This window comes from Physeter macrocephalus, chromosome 9, assembly GCF_002837175.3.
Source record: "Physeter macrocephalus isolate SW-GA chromosome 9, ASM283717v5, whole genome shotgun sequence".
Classification (NCBI taxonomy): Eukaryota; Metazoa; Chordata; class Mammalia; order Artiodactyla; family Physeteridae; genus Physeter; species Physeter macrocephalus.
Window position 1 is genome coordinate 76,132,676 of NC_041222.1, and position 18,022 is coordinate 76,150,697.

Here is an 18,022-nt window from a genome sequence, read left to right on the forward strand (position 1 = left end):
TGATCTAAAGACCCCACACGGAAACACACCACCCGGGAGGTTGCTGTGTCACAGCACAACACTTCAGCCTATACAGGCTGAATATCTTGACACCAATGAAGCATGGATAAAAATTGAAGGCATAAAGGGAACTTGGCAAATACGAACATGTGATGACACATTGAATTAAAAGTACAGAGATTCATTTTCCCAAATACCATAGGAACTTATTTTTATAATAACTATGAGAATGAAGGACTAGAAAGAAACTTCTCGCTGGCAGAAAGTTGTTAGGAAGGTGATTGCTTCACCTCCTTCAGAGACTCCCTGTTATTTCTCCAGTCTTTAAGGCTGTGTTGGCAGCACATACCATGCACAGGTCTGGGCCACTTCTTATTTTTTGAGACTTTAGTATGTGAAAAATGGAGAAAGCCAACACAGGGTTACCAAAATAGCAGTGTATAGAAAATATATGTATTTAACGATTTAATGCAAAAAAAAAATTCAAGGTAATATAATTTTGAGTTCATCAGGAATTATAAGGTTTCTTTACAATATTAATTCATGATAGGCAATGTAGTTCCAGAAGTGGAACACAGCTTTAAAATTGTATGATGAGACTATTTTTCCAGTCTTGTCAGTGTATCTCTGTGAATGTAAGTTAATGTCATTTGGAGATGATCTAAATTTGAGGCTCTTTCTGAAAGTGAGATACGGGTCAAACAGCTCTCCTAGCTGGTTCTGGAATAAACCCCGTCTTTAAGCATACTGTCTACTCTTTTAGTTCTTTAAACTTGCAAATTACTTTGTAGGCAATTTCTTTTCTTTTCTTTTTTAAATTGAAGTATAGTTGATTTACAATGTTGTGTTGGTTTCTGGTGTATAGCAAAGTGATTCAGTGTATATATATATATATATATATATATATATATATATATATTCTTTTTCATATTCTTTTCCATATATATATATATATATATATATATATATATTCTTTTTCATATTCTTTTCCATTATGGTTTATCACAGGCTATTGAATATAGTTCCCTGTGCTATACAGTAGGAACTTGTTTATCTATTTTGTATATAGTAGTTTATATCTGCTAATCCCGAGCTCCTAATTTAATCCTCCCTCCACTCCCTTTCCCCTTTAGTAACCATGTTTGTTTTCTGTCTGTGAGTCTGTTTCTGTTTTGTAAATAAGTTCACTTGTAACATATTTTAGATTCCACATATAAGTGATATCATATATTTGTCTTTCTCTTTCTCACTTCTCTTAGTATTACAGTCTCTAGGTCCATCCATGTTGCTGCAAATGGCATGATTTCATTCTTTTTTTATGGATGAGTCATATTCCATTGAGTATATATACCACATCTTCTTTATCCATTCATCCGTCGATGGACATTTAGGTTGCTTCCATGTCTTGGCAATCGTAAATAGTGCTGCTATGAACATTGGGGTGCGTGTATCTTTTCAAATTAGAGTTCTTTCCAGATATATGGCAGGCAATTTCTTTTTTTTTTTTAACATCTTTATTGGAGTGTAGCTGTTTTACAATGGTGTGTTAGTTTCTGCTTTACAACAAAGTGAATCAGTTATACATATACATATGTTCCCATATCTCTTCCCTCTTGCGTCTAGCAGTCAATTTCTTGTTAACCATCCAAGTATCTTAAATATTGAAGATGTGAGATAATTATTCCATTTACATGAATTTCAGAAACAGGGAAAACTAATAAAGTGTGCTGAAAGTCAGGTTACCCTTGGTGGGGGTAGGAACTGGAAAGGGGTATGAAAGTGTGTTTCTGGGGTTCTAGTGATGTTGTTTCTTGTTCTGGGGGCCAGTTACATGATTTACTTATATTGGGTTGGCCAAAAATTTTGTTCGAGTTTTTCCATACCATCTTACAGAAAAACCCAAATGAACTTTTTGGCCAACCCAATAATTTGTGCATTTTTTTGAACGTTATGTTTCAGTACAAATTTTTTGAAGAATTTTACTGAACCTTTACAATTCAAAGAAGTACAGCCACCGCAGCAGCAATCCCTTAAATCAGGAGCATCACATCGGTGAACAACTATTTCATCTCTAGGAACAGCCCTTGTTGGCAGAGACACAGGAAACTCGTTTGTGGGCCCCTGCTGGTGTGTCTGGATGGCCTGGCACCACCCATCAGGTGGCCCATTAGGTTCTGACTGGTGAGGGTGGATGAGCACGTGCCATCTGTTGCAGGCCCATACGTGCAAAGCCTGTGACAGAATGTGACTCCAGCCTGGGCAATGGTGGCATCTCAGTGTCTCTGAATTACTCATTCACTCTGTGTGTGTGTGCTTCTCACCCTCGCTAACGCTGTTTTCCATAGAGATTCTGCGAGCAACAGGGTGAAATGAAACAGGCCTGTTGAGTGGAGAGGCGAGGAGCCTGCCAGCTGGCCCTAAGGTCTGTTTGGTCCCCAGGAGGCCATTCCTGACACCTGATCCCATATGGCAGTGTATTCTCAGGGACATGAGCCAAGCAGTCCATAGGAGTAACAGAAACACATTCCTCGCTCCTGGGCTAGACCAACAGGAGTCAGGGAGGTGGGGCAGAGTGCCTTGGCTTGGGAGTTTAGAGATGTGCGTTTTAGCACATGTCCTCATGGTAACTAGCTGGGGGACTCTCTACTGGTCCCTTAATCCCTCTGAGCCCTGGATTCCTTTTGAATAGAGAAGGGGGACAAAAGAGGGATCTCTAAAGTCCTTTCCAGTGTCTATGATCCTATGATAATTAAAGTAAGTTTCTTGTTGAGATTTAGATGTTCACCAGGTTCCTTCCTTAAGTCCACTTACCCCCTGCTCCTGGCCTCCTTGTTATATTTATCTGTCAGGGTCTAGATTAAATGCGACTTCCACATGAAGTCTTCCCAAGAGAATGTCAACAGTCATACCTGTCATCTAACTTATATTCTGTTATTTACAGCCACCTCTTGTAATTCCACTTGAGATTGCAAACTCTTTGATGAAAATGACAGCATTACCTTCGTATCCTCAGAAGCAAGGATTTCCAAATGTCAGTTGACTGACTTACCACAGATTGCCTGCATCCATTTCACAGAGGGAACTTAATTCAGATTCCCAGGTCCAACCCTGGGTGAGTCTGATTCAGAGATCCAGGAAGGACCAGGGAATCTGTATTTGAACTACCATCTGAAGGGGAATTCCCTGGCGGTCCAATGGTTAGGACTCTGAGATTTCCCGGGCAGGGCCCGGGTTCAATCCCTGGTTGGGGAACGAAGATCCCACAAGCCACGTGGCGTGGCCAAACAACAACAACAAAAACAATATCAGCTATCATTTGAAGGGTTTCCGCTGCAAAGCCTGGCTTGGGAACTCCTCCATGTTATGATTTGCATTAAGTACTCAATGTATATGTACTGAGTCAGTAGAGGAGTGTAACTTACCACACTCTTTGGTCATCTAAAAATTTTCCTGAGTTCACAATGATGTAAAACATCAAGATTGTGATTCAGTGCAAATAATGTCTTTGAGTCGATTCAACAGAACTTTCTGATATTTAGAAATGGTCTGGGCCATGAAGATAGACTTAGTGAAATATAAAATTTTATTCCCCAAATAATTTTTTTCAGTGTTTGACCTGAAATAGGCAGAGTTTCTTTTAGAGACTTCTGCAGTGCTTACACTTCTTTCTGCCAGCTCTTTGGTCCCCATACTTGGCCCACCTGCCTTCTACCTGTAATCCCTACCAGTTTGAGAGGGGCATCGGCTTTTTTTCTTCCCTCAAAACCTGCTCTGTCTCATTCTCGCTATATTCCATTCATCCATTTGATAAATGTTGTCTAAGTGCTGCTCTGTGCCAGACACTGGGCTAAGCCCTGGGATTGTAGCGGTGAATAGAGCAGGCTTGGCTCCCACCCCTGTGGCGTTTATACTCTTGGGGGAAGGCAGATGTGATTTAAATAATTACAAATATTAGCTAGAGACTAACAGCTTTATCTCATCTGTTAAGCTAATGACATCTAAACTATTGGCGGTTAATGACTTATTTTATTCTTCCCAGATAACATTTGCAGCTCAAAAGACTTTAGCACTTACCTCAAGAGGAAAGTAGGAGTAGAGGGGGAGAAGTTTCAAAAGGAGATGTATTTATGGAGGGAGTTTTTCTGACATTCTTACATTATAGTATGTAGCTAGATGCCTACCCCACCTGACCAAAATGTCCTCTTCTGCAAAATAAGGTCAGTTCTTAATGTAATTGTGAGATTCCTAGAAAGGTTCCTAGAAAGGCCTCCAGGGGTCCCTGAACCCTTGCAGATTATGCAAAGTTTTATGTGTTTGGATCCTCTTCTGCCCCTAAGTTTATTCTTTTCTCTTTTTCTCAAAAGGATATATGGTCTCGAAGTCTTTAGGGAAAAAAAAACAGAAAAAAAAAAAAAGAAGGAAGAAAAGCAAGCAAGCACTCTTGATTTTTCTATTTTATGTATGTATTTTAGATATGTAATTCAGATCTCTGTTCCTCTTGCAAACAAACAAAAAGCCAAAATGAAACAAAAAAGGAACGGAATGAGGAGATGAAACCCTGATCCAAATGGAGAAAAAAAACCATGTTTATCGAATTGGGTTACTTGGTGACTTCAGAGAAATGAAATATCAACCCCTCCCCCCCAAAAAAAAGAACTGAAAATATAGTCAGAGGATTTTTTATTTGTTGAGAAGGGGGGCTATAGCTCAAGAACAGCATCTGTGTACAACTCGGGAAAAAAAATCTTCAGTGGTAAAGATCCATTAAACATCCAAATCTCTTAAGTATCAAATAGCAGGAGTAAATGAGATTTTTGTACATGCAAAGCAAATTTTATTCAAGCGATAACCAAGACAATTCCTGTCGCTTCCTAAAGTAGGACTTCTGTTAATAGCAGAACCAAAAAATACAGGAAACCAAGCTAATGCATCTTAATGTTTGATTTTGATGCATATAAAAATTCAAGAAATCGAGCATTTTATAGCAAATTATGTATCTGTGCCATCCAGACTGAATTAGTTAGGATTAGAATCAGCTGTGAGAGACTGAAAATCCAAAGTAACAAGTGGCTGAAAAAATATAGAAATTTATTTTTCTTATATGAAAGTATGGGTCCAGGATTGGTGTGATTGTTCCTAACACCAGGGAATATTGTGTTCCTTCTCTGTGTTTTTCTCTAGTCTCAAGTTTACCTCATTGTCCAACGTGGTTGCTCCTGTTCAAGCCATTGAAGCTACATTCCAGCCAGCCGAAAGGAGTAAAAGGAGAAGCTTCCCTTTAAGAATACTCTGGAATTTTTCATATACCACTCCCTCTTATATTTGTTTATTTAGGACTTAATAACTTGACCATACCTATCTGCAAGGGAAAATAAAAAATGTAATCTTTATTCTGGGTAGGTCATCTACCCAGCCATTGCTATGGAAGAAAGGGAGGACAGATACTAGGTCATATCAGCAGTCTTGGCCACCAAGATTTTTTACATATGGGTAGTTCTAAACGGTTAACTTTGCTATAATATTCAACTACAAGTCTTATTTAATGTACTAATGAAATTGCTTGACCCTAATCACCCAATTTTGAAGCTACCTTTAATTAAATCTCTGCTGACATTAAAAAATAAAGCATATTTTTCATTTGGAGTGTTGTCTGCTTGTTGCTAGACAAAATTCAACACCCCTAGAATAGCATGTCTAATTTGTGAATTCTTGAGACCCTTCTTCGTTCCCTCATTCTTTCTGTTCAACATCTTTCGCCATTGTCCATTTAGTAATAGTTTCAAACAGAGAAAGAAGGGTAAAAAAGAAAAAGTCTAGATCATATGGTTTTGCTCCTTCTTAGCAACATTTCTAGAAGGGCCAAAATAGAAAAGGTAGAAAATAAGTAATACCAGGTTGTGGGATTATCTGTCATAAAAACAGTTCCTTCTATGTAGGCCGTGGGCAAGGTCCTTTTCATTGCCATTTGTAACCACAGCTACAGCTCTATGAAGGAGGTGACGTCACCCTCACTTTGGAGACTTGCCAAGAGAACCACTTACTAAGGGGCAGAGCCAAGATTTTAGTCAAGGTCTCTCTGACCCCCAAACCATACTCTTTTGACTGCTCCATCCACAGATTCCATCTCACCAGGGTTTTTTTTAAAGCATCGTATTGTTCTTGGAGAGGCAATTTTTTACTTTAACATTGGCGGGGAATAAAGTAGACCTTGAATATATAAACAAAAGTGAAGAGGTTCAGAGAGTGCTAGGCAGCCAGCTCCTCGCGGGCTCTCTGCCCGCCCTGGTTTTGAGTGTTGTTCTTAGCCAGCACTTCGGAGGCACTTGATATTTACAGAATGGCATCCAGGACTTTCAGCCCCAGGTGGCATGTGAAAGATGAGACAGAGTGCTCTCTCTCCAAAACACTTTAAAAGAGCAAGGATGGTTTCAGAACAGCATTGCCTTGGCTTCTCATCCTACAGTGCTGAAAGGAGAAAGTCACTGAGTTGGGTGGAAGATTGAGTAGGACCCCCTTTCCCCTAGCTTGAGATGGAACCTCTTACCCAGAGTGTAATAGAGCCTCACAAGTATTCAGTGCTTGCTCTGTGGCAGCCACTGTGCTAATTGCTCCTCGGACAATGCCTCTAAATTCTGAGAGGCATTCTTAGAAGGGAGGATATGGAATTTGAACCTAGAATTTCTAATTCCAAAACTCATATGCTTAACCACTTTGGCAGTGTACCTCGTTCATAAGCACACACCAGAGGCTGAAATATTGGCACCTGAGAGTAAAGTCTGGAAAGAAAGGATGGGCAGAATATATTCGAACATATTTAGGGGAAATCTTTTAGGTGAAATGTTTCCAATTGATGACATGGAACAGGTTCTTGGATCCGGCATTGAGAGACTCTGGAGTTTTTTCTCAATTCTGTCCCAAACATGGAGGGTGTAAGCAGTTAACGGGGGAATGATCTCAGGAAAGAGGTGACACAGAGACAGGAGGAAGACCAACAAAGGTGCATCCATCAACGCATGACCACTGTGGGCCACTGGGGCTCGGTTCTGGGTGGACCCAGGGCAGACTGTAGAGCACACCTCAGAATTGTCCCGCTGAGAAAAGGGAAACCCGGAGGATGAAGCCACCAATTCCTGTCCCCCACTAACTGAGGACCACTCCTGGAACACTGATTCTCAGGTACCTCTGATCTATGAGCAGGTGCACACAGTTTTGCGGTGGAGAGACCCAGAAAGCTGATGGCATATTCAGGAATTGTTTCAAGTGACGTCTGGGGCAGGCCAGGGGTCACGGTGCGGGTGCTGACTGCACCTGCCTCCACTTGTCCCAGCTACAACACGGCAAGTGAATATAACATGCGAGAAGTCCAATAAAACACCACTTATTTTTATTATGAGATGACCGCATTGTCAGTAATGATGTGTCCTGGGTTATCAAAACTCAGATTTCTTCTTGCCTGCTTAATGGAGAATAAAGTGATAAAGAGGACATGGTTGAACCGTATGTACTTTAAAAAAAATTTATTTTAAAAGTTTATTTATTTTTGGCTGTGTTGGATCTTCATTGCTGCGCGTGGGCTTTCTCTAGTTGCAGTGAGTGGGGCCTACTCTTTGTTGTGGTGCGCGGGCTTCTCATTGTGGTGGCTTCTCTTGTTGCGGAGCACAGGCTCTAGGCGTGCGGGCTTCAGTAGTTGTGGCTTGTGGGCTCTAGAGGGCAGGCTCAGTAGTTGTGGCACGTGGGCTCAGTAGTTGCAGCTCGCAGGCTCTAGAGCGCAGGCTCAGTAGTTGTGGCGCACGGGCTTAGTTGCTCCGCGGCATGTGGGATCTTCCCTGACTAGGGCTCAAACCTGTGTTCCCTGCATTGGCAGGCGGATTCTTAACCACTGAGCCACCAGGGAAGTCCCCTATATGTACTTTTAAAGCAGCTAATCTTTTGTCCAGGAAAGACTTAACACAGCAGTCCTGAGACTGCTCTCCTTACAAAGTACTGCTTACAAGGTTGGCCCTTGGTTGGTGTCTGAGAACTTGGATTTTGAGATGGTTCCTGTCATTCCCCAAACTGATAAGGGTGGCTCACTCAGCCTAAATTGTTTGTACAAACAATGTGGTTTATGCTGAACACCTCTTTCCTTCTGGGACTCTGGGATTTGGGGGTCTGCTACACACAAGCTGCCTCAGTGACCAGCCCTAATAAAACCCTGGCACTGAGTCTCTTGTGATGACCTTCCCTGGTAGACAGCATTTCAGAAGTGTTGTCACAACTCCTTGCTGGAAGAAATAAGTGTCCTGTGTGACAACTTGGAGAGGACTTTTAGAAGCTTGTGCCTGTTTCTGCTAGACTTTGCCCCATGCACCTTTGGGGTGCAATATCTGCAGATTTTGCTTCGTATCCTCTTACTATAATAAATCAGAGCCATGAGTATGGCTATCTGCTGAATCCTGTAGATCCTTCTGGTGAATCATCAAACAGGAGGGTGGTCTTGAGGGCCCCTGACACTTTATAGGCTTATTTTGATAACTGGCTGCAGTTAAGGATGTCATCCACTTGGGACCAGGGGTTGATTTGGAGCAGGGTTTATTGCAAGGCACTGAGGTTGCGAATGCTAACCGCAAGATCCCAAGGGCTGAAGAGTTGTCAGAAGATGGAATAGATGTAATAAAACTTAGAACATAAGATCTGTGCATGGCCTTAGACATCGTGTATCCATTCAACACAGCCCTGTGGTCTTCCTCTGCCTGGCCACACCCAGCTGGTGTGGTGAATGCTGGGCTGCTATGGGGACAGCCCAAGAGGTGGTCATGTTCTGCAGAGTGTGAGAGAGACTTTCTTCCCCCTTGCCTCCTCCTGCCATGGAATTAGCATCACTTATTATTGTAACTTTCTGGGGGGAAGAAAAGCAGAACACATGTGAGCACTTGATGTGTCTACCAATCTCTGGTCTCCTCCCTCTAATGCCTGGGCCAGAGGGCAGGCTTTTATTCTGTAGCTCCTGTGCATGGCTTACCCTCACCTGCTACAACCAGCACTGCCACTCTGGATATTTATCACTAGCATCTGTTCTGATTGGTTTGTGCCTGTATTAAATATTTTGATGACCATCCCTGACCCTATGGCACATACCTCTTCTATCATAGAGCCATAAGGGTTGTGGCTTTGCTGTCATAGGTGGAAGGGTTGTCTTCTCTACACGTAGGAAAGCTCTCTGAGCTGGGTGCCCCATACTCTGCACTTGATTTATTAAAGCTGGAACATAAAGGAATTTGGAAAATCCTGTCTAGAGGAGATAGCCCGGCTTGTACAACTATTATCTTGTTGCCTAATCCTAATTTGCCTACCAGAAGCTGCATATTACTCTGTTTTTACTTCTGTAACAAATCCTAATCCTTCCCCTGGCAGATGGACACTTCAGCCCAGCTAGGGCAGATGTCATATACTTGGATATGCAAAAGAGAAAAGTGCCTTAATAGTTTTTAAAACATCCCATTACATTGTACTGAGTTAAGCACTGGGTCAGGCGCTGGTCAGATGAATGTTACTCTCATCCACCTGGAGGAGAAGGATGGAAATGAAAAATTACAACTGAGTAATTAGCTCTAGAGTGGTGCTGTGTTCAAAAGGCCATGGAAACTCAAAGGACCCAACTAACCATATCCGAGGGAGTAGAATAATAACAATATTAATATTAGCTAAAATATCCTGAGAGCTTATTTTACTGACACTGTGCTAAGTGACTTAATTTATTTCTCCTCAATAAACCTATGGTTTAGCTACAATTATTTCCCCATTTTCCAGATGAGGAGCTCAAGGCCCAGTGTACCTGTTCAAGGTGGCTCAGCTGGCAGCGGTAGGACAAAAAGGGCACAACAGCTTCAATCTAAGCCATTCTCTCTATTATCTCCATCAGGGAAGGCTTCACAGAGGATTTGGTGTCTGCTACTATTAGCTTTTCATTTGAGAGATGTGGAACTAAGGCGCAAGGTCAAGTTATTTGGCGGCAGGTGAGGGTTTCTTCCTTGGTCCCAGGTGCCTTTCACAGTGGACCTGGCACTGAGGTAGGCTGGAGAGCTTCCACTGTATGAAGAATCAGAGACTGGGTAGAGGTCAGGGCAGGAGGTCACCTGGCTCCTGATCCCACACCCCACCTTTACTGTCCAGTCGGAGGCTGTGGGCAGCTCTGGGCCCAGAGGGGCCAACTAGTAGGTCTCCACCCCTGTGGACTGAAGGGGCGGCAGGTAGATCCTGTCAGGGGCACCTGCGGCTTTGAAAATTTCTTTCCTGCGTCATTATCTTAATTGGGGTCCCCCAGAAGCAGATCCTGATACAAGGAAATACAGGCAGGGGAATGGCGGGGGGAAGTGAGACAGGGAAGGGAAGGCAGCCAGTAGATGGTATCTTTTCAAGCAAGCCACCACTGTGGGCAACTGGAGCTGAAGGCAGTGGGGAAACATTACATGCCCAGGGAGCTGGGGGGTTTATAATTGTGGAGGGCTGCTCCAAGGGTGTTAATTCCATTGTACCTCCGGCCTGCTATTAGCTGGCAAGGCAGATTCCAAGAGCCAGCAAAAGCCCTAATGCAAATGAATACAGGTGCTGGTGTTGGAAGCCAGGCCTGCGTGTGGGCAGTGGCCTGATGATGGGACCCGGGCGGGCTCTCTACAGTCATCAACGGACTGGGTGAAGGGCCGAGCCCCATAGTGTGTGTGTGCCAGCTGCTCTGTGGCATCTCAAGGCTGGTCACGGGAGAGCAGTGAAGATGGGGCTGAGAACCCAAAGACCCTGGCTTAAGTGACACTCTGGGACCAGAGGAGAGGTCTGTGGCCACGTGGCTCTGACAACTGCCTGGGGCATTCATTCCCCTACTTGTACATCCCTCCCCACTCTGCCTGTCCATTCCTGGCCAGGCCTCCCAGACTCCAAGAGGTTGCCCCAGTGGTTTCTACCCAGTCTCTGAGTGCTTGGGGCTGATCTTCCTAGAAATGGGTCTTACCCTCTCATAACTACTATCCTCAGAAGGCTGGGCAGGAGTCCTGCTTGCCACCTCAACTTTCAGTGTCATATTTCAGCCACAGGGCTGACAGCCTCTGTGGATAATTTAAATTCCTTCCCTTCCTGGTAGCTAAAGCACGGGAAAGTTCAGTGGAGGTTACTATGCCCTTGTATCAGCAAGCAGCTGTCAGCCTGAATGAGATAATGCCTTCCGAGCTTCCTGTGTTCTCTGGGAGACATATATTGTACTGCTCTATTATTTATGTGATTGTTTGCAGTGCTGTTTTCTAAACACACAAAAATGTGCATGTATAAAAGGCTGGAAGCATTTTCATCTGAACATTATCTCTCCTTGGATACACAGGACAAAGGCAGATTTACAGTGTTTCCCACCCCAGCTTTGGGTTGAGGGAAAATGTTTAATGGAAAGTTCCTTTCTTCCTCCTGGGCATGTGTGTCTGTGCGTCTGAAAAGAAGTTCACATGTGGAAGTCCTCTCAGATGCCATCAGTATCTCAGCAAAGCAAATTCCAGCCTAATTCCAGCAAAGCAACTGGACTTGTGGTAAAGCTCTATTCTGAAAACAAAATTACTGATTTCAGAAAACTAGGATAATGTTGTTGAAAGGAATTTTTTGATTTAGAAAAGTGTGATATTAAGCAATATTGTAAATTAGCCTTGCAGTGAGGGGACCCAGCCTGCTGTGTGCTTTGCAATTCACAAATTATACCCTGCAATTCACATTGCAATCGATGTGAATGATGCCCCTAGAATTCAGTACACAACCTGAGCAACCACACACAGACACCCTGAGGGACCAATGAAAGACTACATATGAAACTGTGAACACTTTGCTAATGCTATGATGTTAACCAATTAAAACTAGAGGAAGTCAACTCTTAGCTAAGTTTTGTTTTTTTCATCTTTTAAAAAATTATTATTTTTATGTTAGCTGTTTTTAAAAGCTTACGATTACCCATACATGTAACCCATTTAAAAACTCCTGTCTAGCTTAAGGTAAATCTAATCTTTATCACTCATATTTAATTTATTCAATGTTGTCTCTAAAATCTCTTTGATGCCTAATAAGCTTTTCTCTAAGCTCTGAATACTAAGTACTAATTATTTTCTCTTCAATGTAGAAAGTTGACATTTTGTGTTTACTGTAGGCCAGCAAGGACCAACAGAACATTCTGTGGTGATGGAAATGTTCTCTATCCGTGCTGGTTAATAAGGCAGACACTAGCCACACATGACTATTGATCATCTGAAATGTGGCTAATGCAACTGAGGAACTGAATTGTAAATTTTATTTAATTTTAATTAATTTAAATTTAAATAGCCATGTATAGCTATTGGCTACTATATAGAACAGTGCATCACACCCTTAGACCCTGTACTACCCACGATTTCTAATCTTATTAAAATCGTACTGTCACAGCCCAAGGGGGCCCTACTTAAGGGCAGTACGTGACTTTGGCAATAAAACTGCTTCATTTTTATGCATGATGTGTTCCTAAAAAGCTCTATATATGGAGAGAATTTTTATATCAAATCAAGCTTTCCCACTTAATCCTATTACAATTTCAAGAAGGCATTGCCTCTGAAAAATCTTTAATTTCAACATGTAATAGATTTGATACTTGAGAATATTAACAATTGCCTTAAGACGCTTTTGATCTTTATCACTGTCTTTTTTTTTTTTTTTTTTTTTGCGGTACGCGGGCCTCTCCCGTTGCGGAGCATAGGCTCCGGACGCGCAGGCTCAGCGGCCATGGCTCACGGGCCCAGCCGCTCCGCAGCATGTGGGATCTTCCCAGACCGGGGCGCGAACCCGTGTCCCCTGCATCGGCAGGCAGACTCTCAACCACTACGCCACCAGGGAAGCCCAATGTCTTGTCTTTTTATGCCTACTTTTCCTACTTTACATTCATCCAAGGAAGGTTAATCAAATGGATTCTCCAATTGTGATGAGTACGGTTAGAAGTATTTCTCTATGAAAACCTTCCAGTGCCCTCCTCCTGGGAGTGCACGCGGTGCCCCTGTGTCTCTCCTTGTATCTGTTGCATTGGCTGCATTTTTGCAAGCAAGGCCAGAGGAGGGGGCTCAAAGTTCTGTACTCCCAATGAACACCTGCCCAAAGCTCAGACAGTAGGTCTTCCCCTCCCGTCCCTTCTCGTCAGGTCCTAGAGATCAAAAGCATTTGAGAATCAATGCCATGGGGATAATCCAGTCCTGAGTTTGGGGACCGGGAGGATGGATTAAAGTTAACTCAGCAATGCTGGCCAGGAGCTGGGCTGGCTGCCTGTAAGAATGTGGAGCAAAACCCAGTTTCTGCTTTTTATGAGGAGTCTATAATCAGTGCTCCAGAGAAGGCTGTATAAACTGCTGCAGAAACCCAGAGGAAGAAGAAAGTTAAGAGTATCAATAGAAACCATTTACAGGGTCTCCATTTTTTCCCTCAATGAACTTTCTGGACTGATACTATCATTCTGGGAAATGATGCTCACTTCCCAAATAAAAAGTGACAAACCTTCATAGTAAAGATGGGAGAGTTTGTGACCTGCCCCCACACCTGCAATCCCACGTGATGGTCACAGCAAAGATCTTACCGGGAAGGCAGGCAGGACAACCATGTGCCCAGCAGACACCATTGACCTCCTCCAAGTCTCCCAGCTAGTAACATTTTATAAATGACCTTCAGGTTCCCTTTTTATTCTGAAAGCATGGAATGAGTAACTTCCCCTCACAATCTGATTATTTAAAAAAATACCTTGTTTAAAGTCTCAACTTTATACTCTTAAATAAAACACTTCTAAATCACTCACTTCTTTTTCCCTTTAATATTTGAGTCATCATTGTAAATGCTTTAGCAGGTGAACGGTGAGTGGCGGGGCCTTTGGGACAGCATAAAGCTCCCCAAATATTTACGTTTCTTGCAGCTTTCCAGGTGGCATTAAATAGACCTATTTTACAAAAAGTGCTCCCCTCCCATCTCATACTGTGCCACTTATTTACCTAAAATGTTCTTGGCATGCACATTTTTGAACTGCTGCCACCAGAATCTGCCTGCTGCTTGGATGGATGGCATACTGAATATTTTAGGAAGAAAATATACCTAAGAGTTAAAAACTCATGATTGTAAATATTCAGCAGGCACTTATTGTTTCAAAATAGCTTTTGTGATGCAGAGGACATGTGTTTCTGTCAGCTGCTCAATATTTATTTTAACATATTAAACAGCCTCAGAAATATTCATTGCACGGAAACCTTTCTACGTTTGAGTGGATTAAATTTACAAGCCCAAATTAATGCTATAAATTGCATTTACATAATTCATGTCCCACTAAACAGTATTTATTTAGCCTGCATCTCTGCTAATATATATGTTTAAGGCAAAAAGCAGTACCTGTATTGTTGCCCATGTAGGCAATTTGGTCTAAGTAGAATTTAGAAGGCATCTCAGTGTTCCTTTGTTACAGGGCTCCCCCCCCACCATCCAACATCTGAATTTTGCAATTAGACAGCATACGTGTGTGTGGTCCAAGGCAGGAGAGAAATCTGCTAAACAAAACCCAAGCCTCCCTTATTTTTGCTTTTCAGAACGTTGCGTGATGTCCTTACAAATCATCCATTACATGTGTTTTGCTAATTTTGTGCAAAACTGAAAAGGAGGTAAGAGATGAACAAGCTGGGCTGGAGGTCAGTTGTAAACTTTGAAACTAGCAGCTCAAACCTAGATGGATTTGAAAGGGCAAGGAAGGTAAAAAGAAGCAAAAGTGGGTTGACAATGCACTTGGGGTCCCAAAGAGCCTCCCATCTTTCCTTTTGCATTTACATCTATTTTGACAGATGAGGGTGAGGGCCATCAATGCGTTTGCTGCTGCAATTTCAGGTTTTAGAATGTTTTGAACAATATGCCTCAAATCACGCCAATAATTGGAGGACCCTTCATTATTGAGTGTTATGCCTCTAACGATGTTCGTGGCGGAGAGGAGCTACTGGCTTCACCTCACAAGGCTTGGTTTTGTGTGGCTGGCACCGAAACAGGCATTGTTCGCCTCAATTTCCCCTCTCTTTTTTTCCAGTAGCCTATTAAACCTCTTTGTTAAGAGACCCAGCTGCTTGTTTTCTCTCAAGATAATGACTGAAAAATGTGCTTTAAAAAAATCATGGGGAAAATGATTTCTGGAAGGTCTGTCTCCTCTTTCTTTTTGCTGTCATCTTGGCTGATAATGACTTTCAATAATCCCAGGGTAATAAAAACCCATTTGAACACAGAGAGCAAATATGGAGCTTCAATTACCACAGAAACAGAAGGGACCACAGCCCTTCTTTTCACCTTAGTGGGGATTCTTCTTTTCTCCCCTAATATTCTTTTTTCAAAAAACTGAGGTATAATTTACATACGATAGAGTGTGTGGATTTTAAGTGTGTGGTTTGCTGAGTTTTGACAAATGTATATTCCCATGTAACTACCAGCCCAACTGAGATAGAGAACGTATCCATTACCCCAGAAAGTTTCTTCATTCTCTGTCCCAATCCACTCCATCTCCAGAAAGCGACCACTGTTTGGATTGTTATCACTATAGATTATTTTTGCCTGCTTTTATACTTTAGATAAGTGGAATCATACAGTATGCATTCTATTAGGTATGGCTTCTTTTCACTCAAAATTTTTTCTTTTTCTTTTTTTTTTTTTTTTTTTGCGGTACGCGGGCCTCTCACTGTTGTGGGCTCTCCCGTTGCGGGGCGCAGGCTCCGGACGCGCAGGGTCAGCAGCCATGGCTCACGGGCCCAGCCGCTCCGCGGCATGTGGGATCTTCCCGGACCGGGGCACGAACCTGCGTCCCCTGCATCGGCAGAAATTCAGTAGTTGTTCCTTTTTATTCCTGAGATGTGCTCCACTATAAGGATGTACTACAATTTATCTATTCTTTTGTTTGTAATATGTAGATTGTTTCCAGTTTGGGGCTATATAAAAAAACATAAATTTATTTATTTATTTTTTTTTGCGTTGGGTCTTCATTGCTGTGTGTGGGCTTTCTCTAGTTGCGGCAAGCGGGGGCTACTCTTCACTGCAGTGCGCAGGCTTCTCATCGCGGTGGCTTTTCTTGCTGAGGAGCATGGGCTCTAGGCGCGTGGGCTTCAGTAGTTGTGGCACACGGGCTCAAGAGTTGTGGCTCGCGGGCTTAGTTGCTCCGCAGCATGTGGGATCTTCCTGGACCAGGGCTCAAACCCGTGTCCCCTGCATTGGCGGGCGGATTCTTAACCACTGCACCACCAAGGAAGTCCCTGGGGCTATTTTGAACATTTGTGCCTAAGATTTTATGTGGACATTTGCTGTCATTTCTCTGGGGTAGATATGTAATGGTGCAATTGCTGGGTTGTGTGGTAGGTGTGTGTTTTACTTTGGAAGACACTGCCATAGAATTCTCCAAAGTGGCTGTGACTTTTTCGCTTTTGATGGGAAAAAAACCATGGATACATCGAAAACTGAATTTGGTCTCTGGTGAATTAGACTATGAGACTATAGACCAAGATAAGGGAAGCTCTATCCTGTTCTTTGATTTACTTTCATTTGGGGAAGTATCTGGTTTTTGTTAAGGAGATTCGCGGTATCAGAAATAGTGGGAATTGCTTGACTTTTTTTTGCCTTAAGAAAAAAGAGCTGTAGAAATTTCAGGCAAGTGTCCCCAGGAAATGAGCCTTTGTACCTGTTTCCCTGTAGGCTGTATGTTTTGATAGATTGCTCTCTTGGGTTGTGGGGTTGTCTCAGAGAGGGCTGGATGTGCAGGCTCCATCCTGAAATGAAGGCATTTTTCTGCAACAGGAACTTAGTACATATCAACCCCATTGTAACAAAGAGCCTCCAAGAAAAATCAGAGAAATTTTAAAAAGCCCAGGAAAATAACATCTCTCCCGTTTTGTTTTTTGTTTTTTTTTTTTGTGCGGTACGTGGGCCTCTCACTGTTGTGGCCTCTCCCGTTGTGGAGCACAGGCTCCAGACGTGCAGGCTCAGTGGCCACGGCTCATGGGCCCAGCCGCTCCGCGGCATGTGGGATCTTCCCGGACCGGGGCACGAACCCGTATCCCCTGCATCGGCAGACGGTCTCTCAACCACTGCGCCACCAGGGAAGCCCATCAGTGTTGATTTTTTTTCTTTACTACCAGGCAATTTTATTCCCGGGAACATAAATTCTCTGGGGCATAGGAATAAAGCACTGCACACTAGATTGCATCTGTCTCTCCACCAGACTGTAAGCGCTGGGTTTCAGGGGTCCAGTCTTTTATCTCTGGATCTGCAGTTCCCATCCAGTGCCTGGTATCTAGTAAACATTGAATGAATGACCAGATAGATAAATCAGTGATCACAATAGAATGCATAAATGTGATTGAATGAAAGAATGACTGAATGAATAATTGAGTAAATTGATTGATGAATGATTGAATGACTGTCAAATCAAAACTGTGGGTTGCAGGAAGTATTGGTGCTAGTGACTGATTGATTGCATGACTGATGTTGTGAACGGTTGAATTAATGTTTGCCATGGAATGAATGCATGTGATTGAATGAGTGATTTTGAGAATGATTCGTTAAATAATAGGTAAATGATTGGTTGAGGGAATGAATGGATGATTAATTGATTGAATGAATGAAGCTGGATGAGTATGATTAAATCAAAGAAGGCTTCCCTGGTGGCACAGCGGTTGAGAATCTGCCTGCTAATGCATGTGACACGGGTTCGAGCCCTGGTCTGGGAGGATCCCACATGCCGCGGAGCAACTAGGCCCGTGAGCCACAACTACTGAGCCTGCGCATCTGGAGCCTGTGCTCCGCAACAAGAGAGGCCGCGATGGAGAGAGGCCCGCGCACCGCGATGAAGAGTGGCCCCCCGCTCGCCGCAACTAGAGAAAGCCCTCGCGCGGAAACGAAGACCCAACACTACCCCCAACATCTTCTTAAAAAAAAAAAAAAAAAAGAAATGAGCTATCAAGCCATGAATAGACATGGAGGAATCTTAAATGCATATTGCTAA